Source organism: Pan troglodytes, chromosome 8 (assembly GCF_028858775.2).
Source record: "Pan troglodytes isolate AG18354 chromosome 8, NHGRI_mPanTro3-v2.0_pri, whole genome shotgun sequence".
Lineage (NCBI taxonomy): Eukaryota > Metazoa > Chordata > Mammalia > Primates > Hominidae > Pan > Pan troglodytes.
The window spans coordinates 81,071,108-81,084,388 of record NC_072406.2 but is presented as its reverse complement, the minus strand read 5'-3'; the positions used below and the strand labels follow the sequence as shown (position 1 = coordinate 81,084,388).

Sequence of the window (13,281 nt, the reverse complement as noted above, 5' to 3'; positions counted from 1 at the left end):
GGTCTGCTCTTGGAATTTAAATTCTAACATTTTAAATCAGGATGCTTGAATCTGATTTTAAGGCCCATGAAAGACTGTGCTACTAATCTGCAAGACAGAGGAAAGATTTTCTTTCAGAATTCAAAAAGCACTCACATCCTAACATTTTTGTGTCATAATAAAACATGAATTTGTCATAGAATTAAATTCTAGAAAAAAATGAATCCTAGACCTGGTGCAGTGGCTCACGCCTGTAATCCCAACACTTTGGGAGGCCAAGGTGGGCCAATCACCTGAGGTCAGGAGTTCGAGACCAGCCTGGCCAACATGGTGAAACCTCGTCTCTACTAAAAATTATAAAAATTAGCTGGGCGTGGTGGTGGGTGCCTGTGATCCCAGCTACCCGGGAGGCTGAGGCAGGAGAATCACTTGAACCCAGGAGGTGGAGGCTGCGGTGAGCCGAGACTGTGCCATTGCACTCCAGCCTGGATGACAAAAGCGAAACTCCGTCTCAAAAAAAAAAGAAAAGAAAAGAAAAAGAAAAAACTAATCCCTAGTATTACTTATTTTATATTTAGAACACGAGTTTTTCTCTACTATAAGAACATTTAGTCCCTATGCAAGTGTGTTTATGGACTCAGAGCTAGGAAGTCTGCCAGAAATTCATGCATTATTGACCTTCAAGTGGTTTAACAGAGCTGCTCTAACTCAACTAATTACCCAGACACATGAAATCTGAGACCATCTTTCTGGGCGCCTGTATTGAATCACACTGTGGGAAAGGTATCTTCTATGCGCATTAGGGATGACAACAGAGTGCAAATAAAACAGCCCGCAGGTACACTCAAGTTTAATTTAAAAAAAAAGGATGTTTTGTTCAAAGTAATCCAAGAAGCTTCCGTGATTTTAAACTGCTCTTTTATCCAGTACAGAATTTCCACCAAATGTTTTTAACATTAAAATTAATCCTGAACTTTGAAAAATTGAAGCATTTGTAACAACATGCCCCTCATTAAAGATAAGATGCTGTGCAAATCTTTGATGGCTTTAAACAATTAGATCTATTGTGTTACAACTTCAAATAGGTTCAGAAAATCAAATGAAATGGAAACAATAAGAAGAAAGGTTCCAGGCCAGTAAACCAAGCCCCTCTCCACGTCTCCCTTTTATTTTAGTAAAGTAAAAGAATGCAAAAACTTTCCTCCACATTCAGAAACAAAAGAGTACCAAGACAGAAGCTGGCTGCAGATCTAAGGGTAATCGGGTTATCTGCCATGGAAGCCGGAATTCTTTCTCAAGCATGGTGATGCTTATTTTTAACTCCTAGACAAATGGCTCCCTTCTGGGAAACACCCTCTGCTGGAAAGCTAAAGGCTTCCCTTGGGAAGATGAGCTGTTCAACAGCAGGAGTCCTTAGTAATGTCTTCTTTACTTATCACACTTCAACCTGTCAGAATTTAGTTAGTGGCCTCCTTTTCGGGTGATATATTCACTAATATTGACTATCAGTTGGGTCTCAGAGGGCCTGGAACAGACCCCGCAATTTGGTTGTCAGCACACTGATACACCAAGAAGACAGGTGGCCCCACCCGGGGGTGCCCTTTGAGCCTCTAGCTCCCTTCCCCCATGGCCACCACCCTCACTGCGGATAGAGATACAAGGAGCCTCAGTCAGGAATGACCGACTCAAACCAGCTGAATGACTCAAACCAGCTGGCTTTTGAATAATACTAAAACGAATCCACATTTGGCCCAAAACCCTTAGGCTCTGAAGTGCCCTTTCCTACCCTCTTTCCCTTCAAGGCTTCCACCCTGGATATGTTCATGACTTTATTCAGTCATGTTACTTTTCAATGGCTGTCAAAATCAATTACAGCAAACTTAGTGGCTTAAAACAACACAAATTTATTATCTCACAGTCTATAGGTCAGAAGTTCTGGGTGTCAGAGCCAAAACCAAAGTGCTGGCCAGCCTAGGCTTTATCAGGAGACTCTCGGGGTAGAATGTTTTCACTCTCATTTAGGTTTTTGGCAGATATCAGTTCCTTATGGTTGTAGGACTGAGGATGGCAGTCACTATTTCCTCGATGACTGTCAGATGGGAGCCTCTCTCAGTCACCTCTATTTCCTGTCATGTTGTCCCCTTCATCTTCAAACACAGAATTAAATCTGCCCACACTCTCTGACGTGCACTTCCATTGCATTGCTTCTGCTTCTTGCCAGAGAAAATTTATCTGCTTTTAAGAGTACCTGTGATTAGACAGGATCCAAGCCAGATAATCTAGAATAATCTCCCTAATTTAATGTCCATAACCTAATTACACCTGAAAAGTCTCTTTAGCCATGTAAGGTAACATATTCACAGGTTCCAGTTATTAGGACGTGGGCATCTTTGGTGAACCATTCTACCTACCACACCAGTTACAAGGGTTGGGGGCAAGGAATAGCTATATAAATAGCAAGAGAGGCACAGGCTGTAAACTGCTGTAGTACCTTTACGTCCCTAAAAATAGTCATGCAGGAGAACATCCTTTTTTTGACCTCCAGGAAACCTGGAACAGATTACGGTGCCTCTTCTTCCCAAGATTCTGGAGGCCACAAAGGCAATGACAGTGACTAACAGGTCTAGTCATGGTGATTAACAGAAAATACCACTGTACAAAACGGGGGTAAAAAGCCCAGAACTTAACAAGTTTAGGAAGTTAGGAGAGAAAGAAAAAAATAAAATAAATAAAAATTTAAAAGTCCAGCACAAAGGTGGTTGTTTGAATAAAAAATTAAAGTTTCCCTAGATTTTTTTTTAAAGCTGTCCTTTCTATTTTCATGATCCTCACATTACAAACAAGTCCTATACTGGGGGCCAAGCAATCTGATCAGGGTATTGGGGTTCTAATCCGGATTCTGCTCTGTGACCCTGAGTAAGTCGCCTCTTTTCTTTGGGTCTCAGTTCCCTTGCCCATACACAGGGAACTGAACTAGATCAGCATTTCGCAAAAAGAGTTCTGTGGAACAGTCATTCCATGAAATGCTCTCTACAAGAAAAAGGGTCCCCATGGCAAATGTTTGAGAAATGCTGCTTGGAGCCACAGTGGTATTGTGAAAGGCTCTGAAAACTTCTATAACAAACAACTACCTAGTTTATTTAACCCAATGTTCCCTGATCATATTTGACAACAAACTCCTTTTTCCTAAGTACTGTACTACCCTTCAGCTAAGTACTGTACCTTCAGCTGTGACTTCCCTCCATTCAGATTGGCCTCTCCCTGAATAGTCAGTACCTCTCCATATCCTGTCCCTTTGTCCCTGTGTCCCCCACCTACAGCACTCTTCCCCATACCTCAGTGTTTCAAAATCCTGTCATTTAAGACTAACTAAAATGCTCAGTGACTCTATCATGGATAGTTTTCTGATCCCATCAGCTGGAAATATATTCTCCTTCTTCATATGTACATTTAATAAACATTTAACGAATGGCTACCATTGTTTAGCATCAGACACTCAGAGTAAATTGATATTATAACATCACAGTCCCTCAATCATTCCTTATCCAGCATATATTTATTATCTACTATATACCAGTTACAAAGGTTACAAGAGCAAACAGGATACAGTCCTCACACTCAATGGGCTTTGACCCTCATGGAAGAGCAGCAGTTGGTTAAGACAATCTTAACCTATCATGAGGCCGTAATTGGTAGGACTAGGACTCAGTATTCCTGGGTCCCAAGCCTGAATGCTATTCCCGGAAGTCTGTGGCTGCCTGGGCCAGGACCATCACGAGGAAGAAGAGCCAGACTGTTCCTCATAGGGCCTTGGGCCACTAAGGCAGCACGGGATAAATAAAGGAACAGTGGAGTTGGTCAGGTAGACCTGGGCTCACATTCTCTACTTCCACTTACTGTCAGTGTACCCTCTTTGAGTATTAATTAGTGACCTCAGCTCTTCAAGATGAATAATAGTATCTGGCTAAAGGGTTACTGTGGGAAAACAATCTGAAAATACCTGGAATAGATTTGACACGTGTCAGTTCTTCTACTGATATCAGCACTTTTTAACTTTTCTTCCCAAATTAAGATATTAACTTGATCAGACCCTGTTCCATGTCATTACTAGTACTTCAAGTTTCTCCTGTAGGGCACCAGTTAGGCACATGGATGGATTTCTTGGCCAATTCTGACTTTTCTTTTTTTGAGATGGAGTTTCATTCTTGTTGCCCAGGCTGGAATGCAAACTGCCTCCTCGGTTCAGGAGATTCTCCTGCCTCAGCCTCCTGAGTAGCTGGGATTATGCTAGGAACAGACCCCAAGACTGGCCATAAACAAGATCTCTGCAGCACTGTGACATGCTCGTGATGGCTATGATGCTCACGCTGGAGGTTGCTGGTTTACCAGAACGAGGGCAAGGAACACCTGGCCCACCCAGGGTGGAAAACCGCTCAAGGTGTTCCTAAACCACAAACAATGGCATGAGCGATCTGTGCCTTAAGGACATGTTCCTGCTGCAGATAACTAGTCAGAGCCTGTCCCTTTGTTCTTGTGAAGAATAGTTTTAGTTAATCTATAAACTGCAGAAACGATGTTTATCTCGGGCTTACTGTCATTAAATAGGTGGGTCAAACTCTGTTCGAGGCTCTCAGCTCTGAAGGCTGTTAGCCCCCCGATCCCACTTTGCACTCTATTTCTCTGTCTGTGTCTTTATTCCTCTAGCACCGCTGGATTGGGATCTCCATAACCGAGCTGGTCTCAGCAAGCAGCACCCAAACTTGGGGCTCGAACCCGGATCGAAGGGTCGCCAGAGCGACGGTTGGAGAACGTGGAACTACACTGGAGGACACCCGAGTACTCTTAAGCAATCCCCGTGGTGAATAAAAAGGGGAGCTTAGAAGCATCAGGGTAAAAATAAGACAAGGGTCGAACAGGCATGAGGCTTATTTGAGTCTGCTTCAGCAGCTCCTCAGAAAAGGAGTGAAGGTTAGCACTAGCCGCCTTATGCGGCTTTTTAGTGCGGTAGAGAAATATTGTCCCTGGTTTCCGAACTGAGGAACTATGGATGTAGAGGTCTGGAAGAAGGTAGGCAGTGCACTCAAAAAGGCATATAAGGATAGTGCTGAGGATATTCCTGTAACTGTCTGGTCAGTGTGGGCTCTGATTCGTTCCACCTTGGAACCTTTTCACGCTGACAATGAGGAGGAAGGAGATGAAGGAGAGGAGGAGTGTGATAATGTTGCGGAAGAGATAAAAGAACAGATCTGTCAACCACTTAAAGAGACCCAAGAAGGGGAAGCTTGTCCCTGCCCCTTGGCACCCCCTCAATACCTTGAAGGTAATGGCCTGACCCTCTGGATCTTTCTTTTCCGGAGGACACTGGGCAAAAAGTAGTCACCCCAGTGGCTATTAGAACAGCGCCCTGAGCAACCACCCTCAGTTCTATTCAGGCAGGAATTCAGAAAGCTAGAAGAGAGGGTGATTTAGAGGCTTGGCAGTTCCCTGTTAGGATATACCCCCCAGATCAACAGGGGAATGTTATGGCTACATTTGAGCCTTTTCCCTCTAAATTACTCGAAGAGTTTAAACAGGCTGTCAATCAGTATGAGCCAGGTCTATGCCTGAAGTGTAAAAAAGGAAAGCATTGGGCCAGGCGCAGTGGCTCACACCTGTAATCCCAGCACTTTAGGAGGCTGAGGCGGGCGGATCATGAGGTCAGGAGATTGAGACCATCCTGGCTAACACAGTGAAACCCTGTCTCTACTAAAAATACAAAAAAAATAGCTGGGCGTGGTGGCGGGCGCCTGTAGTCCCAGCTACTCGGGAGGCTGAGGCTGGAAAATGGCGTGAACCCAGGAGGCGGAGCTTGCAGTGACTGAGATCGTGCCACTGCACTCCAGCCTGGGTGACAGAGCAAGAGGCTGCCTCGAAAAAAAAAAAAAAAAAACAAGGAAAGCATTGGTCCAATCAGTGTCATTCTAAATTTGATAAAGACGGAAACCCGATTTCGGGAAATGCCATGAGAGGCCCGTCCTGGGCCCGGTTCCAAACCGGGGCATTCCCAGTTCAGGCCACTCCCTCACCCCTACACAATGCTTGTCCCCCGCCACAGCCGGTAGTGCTGCAGTAGACTGTGTTGCACCAGGGCTGTGAGTGTGCCTGGAGAGCTGCCACAGAAAGTAGAAACAGGAGCCTGCGGACCCCTGCCAGAAGGAACGGTAGGACTACTTCTGGGAAGATCTAGTTTAAATTTAAAAGGAGTGCAGGTTCATACAGGAGTGATTGACTGGGATTGTAATGGGGAAATTCAAATCATTTTATCTACCTCTGTTCCTTGGAAGGCAGAACTGGGGGAGTGTATAGCGCAGCTTCTGATTTTACTGTATGTGGGACTAGGAAAAAGTGAAACTAAAAGAACAGGGGGATTTTGCAGTACAAATAAACAAGGGAAAGCCGCCTACTGGGTAAATCAAATTATGGATAAACATCCTACCTGTGAAAAAACTATTCAGGGAAAGAAATTTAAAGGTTTGGTAGATACAGGAGCAGACATTTCAATCATTTCTCTACAGCACTGGCCATCCACATGGCCAGTTCAACCCACTCAATTTAACATAGTTGGAGTTGGTAAAGCCCCTGAAGTATATCAAAGTAGTTATATTTTGCATTGTGAAGGGCCCAATGGACAACCTGGGACTATTCAACCAACTATAACTTCTGAACCTATAAATTTGTGGGGGAGAGATTTATTACAATAGGGAACACAAGTTTTAATTCCTGAGCAATTATACAGCCCTCAAAGTCAATCTATGATGCATGAAATGGGGTATGTCCCTGGTATGGGACTAGGAAAAAATTTGCAAGGTTTGAAGGAACCACTTCAAGCAGAAAGACAAAGTTCTTACCAAGGTTTAGGATACCATTTTGATGGTGGCCATTGTTAAGCCTCCAGATCCTATCCCGTTAAAATGGCTGACAGACAAGCCAATATGGATAGAACAGTGGCTGCTGAGTAAAGAGAAACTGGAGGCTTTAAATGAATTACTCAAAGAACAGCTTCAAAAGGGAATCCCCTTGGAATTCCCCAGTTTTTGTAATTAAGAAAAAATCAGGTAAATGGAGAATGTTAACTGACTTAAGGGCCATTAATTCAGTTATACAACCTAGGGGGCATTACAGCCAGGACTGCCTTCTCCTGCTATGATTCCAAAAAATTGGCCTTTTGTTTGTTTTTTTGTTTCGAGACGGAGTCTCACTCTGTCGCCCAGGCTGGAGTGCAGTGGCAGGATCTCGGCTCACTGCAAGCTCCGCCTCCCAGGTTCATGCCATTCTCCTGCCTCAACCTCCCGAGTAGCTGGGACTACAGGTGCCCACTGCCACGCCTGGCTAATTTTTTGTATTTTTAGTAGAGACGGGGTTTCACCGTGTTAGCCAGGATGGTCTCAATCTCCTGACCTCGTGATCCACACGCCTCGGCCTCCCAAAGTGCTGGGATTACAGGCGTGAGCCACCGCGCCCGGCCAAAAACTGGCCTTTAATAGTCATAGATTTAAAAGACTGTTTCTTTACTATCTCCTTAGCTGAGCAGGACTGTGAACGGTTTGCATTTACGATTCCTGCGGTAAACGACCTGCAGCCTGCTAAGCATTTTCATTGGAAAGTGTTGCCACAAGGCATGTTAAACAGTCCAACAATTTGCCAGACGTATGTAGGGCAAGCAATTGAACCTACTCGTAAAAGATTTTCACAGTGTTACATTATTCATTATATGGATGATATTCTTTGTGCTGCCCCCACTCGGGAAATATTATTCCAATATTATGATCACTTGCAAAATTTGGTTTCTTGTGCCGGTTTAATTATAGCTCCTGTCAAAATTCAGACTACTACTCCTTACTCCTACTTGAGGACCTTAGTAAATGACACTACAATAGTGCCACAAAAGTAACCATGCATAAGGATCAACTAAAAACATTGAATGACTTTCAAAAATTACTAGGGGACATTAATTGCATACGGCCTGCTCTAGGCATTCCTACTTATGCCATGAGTAATCTGTTTTCTATCCTTAGAGGAGATCCTAGTCTCACAAGCCCTCGGCAATTAGCAAAAGAAGCTGAGGCAGATTAGCTGCAGCTAATCGAAAAGCAAGTCCATAAGGCCCAAATAAACAGATCCAGAGAAGACTCTAGATTTGCTAATTTTTCCAACTTATCATTCACCTACTGGTGTTACTGTTCAAGAGCAAGATCTTATGAAGTGGCTTTTCCTTCCACATACTAATTCACTGACTTTGACTCCTTATTTGGATCAAATCGCTACTATGATAGGAAATGGGAGAACTCAGATTGTTAAATTACATGGATATGATCCTGGAAAAATTATTGTCCCTCTCACGAAGGCAGAAATACAGCAAGCTTTTATAAATAGTCTTACTTGGCAAACCCATTTATCTGACTTTGTGGGTATTCTAGATAACCATTTTCCTAACACAAAACTGTTTCAATTTTTGAAATTAACTAATTGGATTCTCCTTAAAATAACTAAATTCAATTAAAGGTGCTGAGAATGTCTTCACAGATAGGTCTAGTAATGGTAAAGCCTCTTATTCTGGATCAAAAGGTAAAGTTTTTCGGACGGCCTATACTTCAGCTCAAAAAGCAGAACTTGGCCGGGTGCGGTGGCTCACGCCTGTAATCCCAGCACTTTGGGAGGCTGAGGCCGGTGGATCACGAGGTCAGGAGATCGAGATCATCCTGGCTAACAAGGTGAAACCCCGCCTCTACTAAAAATACAAAAAAATTAGCTGGTGCGGTGGCGGGTGCCTATAGTCCCAGCTAATTGGGAGGCTGAGGCAGGAGAATGGCATGAACCCGGCAGGCAGAGCTTGCAGTGAGCCGAGATCGCGCCACTGCACTCCAGCCTGGGTGACAGAGCGAGACTTTGTCTCAGAGGAAAAAAAAAAAAAAAAAGCAGAACTTGTAGCTGTAATAGAGGTATTGACTGCTTTTAATATGCCTATTACTTCAGCTCAAAAAGCAGAGCTTGTAGCTGTAATTGAGGTATTGACTGCTTTTAATATGCCTATTAAAGTGATTTCTGATTCTTCATATGTGGTTCATCCTACACAGTTGAAAATGCTCAGTTACGATTCCATACAGATGAGCAACTTGTGACTTTATTTACCCAATTGCAAACAGCTAGGAGTAAAATGCACCCTTTTTTACATCACTCACATTAAGGCTCATACACCTCTTTCAGGACCTTTGAATGCAGGGAATCAAATGGCTGATGGCCTAGTTGGTACTGCAATATCTAATGCTAGACACTTCCACAATTTAACCCATGTTAATGCCTCTGGTGTCAAACACAGATACAGCATTACCTGGAAAGAAGCTAAAGCTATTATCCAGTGATGCCCAACTTGCCAAATGGTGCATTCCTCATCTTTTTTTTTTTTTTTTCTTTTGGGTATCTGGCCCTATTATGAGCCAGATACCCAGGAAGAGGTTTTGGGAGGATCCCGAAAAACCCGAGGAAGGCGGGACAACCAGTCACAATGAGTAATTTAATAATAGCTATGATAGCGGTGATCAGCATTGCCGTGAGTATTCCTTCAGCCCATTCCTTCAGCAAGGGCTGACACAGAGAACAATTCTACTTATTGGGCATATTCACCTTTTCCACCACTTCTATAGCCTGTAACTTGGCTGGATCCCCCATTGGAGGTATACACTAACGATAGCTCTTGGTTGCCCGGTCCTACAGATAATAAAGGCCCATCTCACTCACATGAAGAAGGAACTGTTATGAATATTTCTTTAGGATTTGAACATCGGCCTATCTGTTTGGGAAAGGACACTAGTTGCCTACCCCCTTGCTATCAATCTTGGCTGGCAATAATGCCTGGACATATCACTCTATGGCACAGTTACACATGCTTTCTGGTCTCCACACTTACCATAATGAATCTGCTCCTGTAATTGAGGCATACCGCCCTCAAAAACCTATTTGTAAACAAGATTGGACCTGGTCAGAAAAAATGAATGTACTTGTTTGGGAAGATTGCATTGCAGAACAGGCAGAGGTGCTGCACAACGATTCCTAGGGAATCATTATTGATTGGTCCCCTAAGGAGATGTTTAGCATAAACTGCACCTCTCAGTCTGTGTGCCATGGCCACACTATGTTCAGCTTGTCTGAACAAAACGATCAGATAGCAGAAATGATAAGAAGTACGGCAAGAGTTCCTATTATCTGGAAACATGGCAGTATAGTGGCACCTCAACCTCAAATGATATGGCCTGCTGTAGGAGCTAAACAAGGATTTGTGGAAACTATTAATGGCTCTTAATAAGATCAAGATTAAGGAAGGAAAATATACTATGCCATCACAATATAATCCTAATTACATTTTAGAACTTGTTGAAAACAATACAATTTGGATACAAAGTTGTGTTCACCCTCCTTTTCTGTTGGTAATGGGCAATCTAAAGGTTGACATCCCTAATTATTATGTAACTTGCCAGGAATGTAGATCGTTCTCTTGTGTGACCTCTAATACTAATCATTCTATCCTAGTAGTGAGAGCTCAAGGAGTATGGTTACCAGTGAAGTTTTCCCATCCTTGGGAAGCCTCTCCCTCTGTACATATTATTACTGAAATTCTTCAGAAAATTCTGAGACACTCTCGGTGTTTCATTGCTACTTTAATCTTAATTATTATGGAACTGATCACTGTCACAGCCTACTGGTGCAGCAGCTGGAGTTGCACTACATTCATCAGTGCAGACAGCAGATTTTGTAACTAAACGGCAAAAGAATTCTACTATGCTGTGGAACTCTCAAACTAAAATAGACCAAAAGATAGTTAATCAAATCAATGATCACCCACAAACTGTAATGTGGCTAGGAGATCAAGTAGTTAGTTTGGAATATACAATGCAGCTAAAATGCAACTGGAATACTTCTGACTTTTGTATCACTCCTCACCCTTATAATGAATCAGAGCATGAATAGAAAAGAATAAAAAAGCATCTAGAAGGACACTCTACAAACTTTGTCTTTGGATATTGCAAAATTAACAGAACAAATATTTAAAGCATCCCAGGAACACCTGACCTTAATGCCAGGAACTGGAGTGCTTAAAGGAGCTGCAGAAAGATTGGCAGCCATAAATCCTTCCAAATGGATAAAAACACTTGGAGGCTCTGTGATTTCTGTGATGGTTGTGCTATTAATCTGTGTTGTTTGTCTTTGTGTAGTCTGCAGATGCAAATCCCAACTCCTGGGTAAAGTAGCTCACCATTATAAAGCTGCCTTTGTTTTTATTGCCGTGCAAAAACAAAAAGGGGGACATGCAAGGAACAGTCCTCAAGACTGGTCATAAACAAGATCTCCACAGCACTGTGACATGCTCATGATGGCTATGATGCTCACACTGGAGGTTGCTGGTTTACCGGAATGAGGACAAGGAACACCTGGCCCACCCAGGGTGGAAAACCACTCAAGGTGTTCCTAAACCACAAACAATGGCATGAGCGATCTGTGCCTTAAGGACATGTTCCTGCTGCAGATAAAAAGCCAGACCCTGTCCCTTTGTTCTTGTGAAGAATACTTTTAGTTAATCTATAAACTGCAGAAACGATGTTTATCACGGGCTTACTGTCAATAAATAGGTGGGTCAAACTCTGTTTGAGGCTCTCAGCTCTGAAGGCTGTTAGCCCCCCGATACCACTTTGCACTCTATTTCTGTGTCTGTGTCTTTATTCCTCTAGCACTGCTGGGTTGGGGTCTCCATGACTGAGCTGGTCTCAGCAGGATTATAGGCATGTGCCACCATGCCCGGCTAATTTTGTATTTTTAGTAGAGACAGGGTTTCTCCATGTTGGTCAGGCTGGTCTTGAACTCCTGACCTCAGGTGATCTGCCCACCTTGGGCTCCCAAAGAGCTGGGATTACAGGTGTGAGCCACCGCGCCCGGCCAATCCTGACTTTTCTTTTCCCAACTCCCATAGCCTATTTGACCAGGCATCAGTCCCCATGACCTTCTCCTCACCTAGGAAGAAGGAACATACACTGCCAAAGCCTTCTACTAGCCCTACTTCATTTCTGAGAGGCATACCTCAGTGGCCCATCCTATTCAGTGATATTTTATTGTGATCCCTTGTGGCAGATAACACTGGTTGGCCCATTTAACACACACACCCAATCAAATTTTCCCTCGCCTTCCTCTAGTGTGGAGGCAGGAAAGCATCATGCTCAATTTCCCAGCCTCATAACTTAACAGACATATGACATAGGTGTGGCCAATTAGACCTTTTTTTTTTTTTTTTTTTTTTTTTTTGAGACAGAGTCTCACTCTGTTACCCAGGCTGGAGTGCAGTGGCATCATCTCAGCTCACTACAACCTCTGCCTCCCAGGTTCAAGCAATTCTCCTGCCTCAGCCTTCAGAGTAGCTGGGATTACAGGCTCCTGCCATGCCTGGCTAATTTTTTGTATTTTTAGTAGAGATGGAGTTTCACCATGTTGCTCAGGCTGGTCTCAAACTCCTGACCTCAGGTGATCCACCTGCCTCAGCCTCCCAAAGTGCTGAGATTACAGGTGTGAGCCACCGTGCCTGGACCAATGAGACTTTTTTCCCCCCCGAGACAGAGTCTTGCTCTGTCACCGAGGCTGGGGTGCAGTGGCATGATCTTGAGTCACTGCAACCTCCGCCTCCTGGGTCCAAGTGATTCTCCTGCCTCAGCCTCCTGAGTAGCTGGAATTACAAGCACCTGCCACCATGCTAATTTTTGGGGTTTCACCATGTGGGCCAGGCTGGTCTCGAACCCTGGACCTCGTGATCTGCCCATCTCGACCTCCCATAGTGCTGGGATTACAGGCATGAGCCACCACGCATAGCCCCCAGTGAAACTTTTTTAAAGGCCCTTCCTTCATCCCCAATTCTTTCTTCCTGCTTGGATCTTGCAGAGGATGCAACCATTTTCTGACCATGATGTCAAAAGATCATGGTTTTTCATTTTCTGACCATGATGTCAAAAGACAAGCATGATGTCAAAAGATCATCTACTAGGAAGATGAAGCAGAAATCAAAGGCCCAAGTCTCAGACAGCCTTGCTGAGCCAAGCTCACCCAGGCTACCTACTTCCAAGCTTCTTGTTGGAATCTGTCCCTCATTTGTTCAAGTCATTTTTAGAAGACTTTCTACGATCTGCAACAAAACACCGCTCTAACCAAAATACCTAGCCAAGGACATTAGGCATTTATTGCCTCCTCATTTTTTCTGCTGTGAGCAAAACACTTGTCTTGCTAAGGGCT

General features: G+C 43.7%; 1 protein-coding gene across 3 annotated transcripts in view; it reads right to left on the bottom strand.

Annotated features, from left to right (window-relative positions):
* STOX1 (storkhead box 1) overlaps window positions 1-13,281 on the bottom strand; it is a 64,756-nt gene that overhangs the window by 20,048 nt on the left and 31,427 nt on the right. The window lies entirely within an intron of this gene.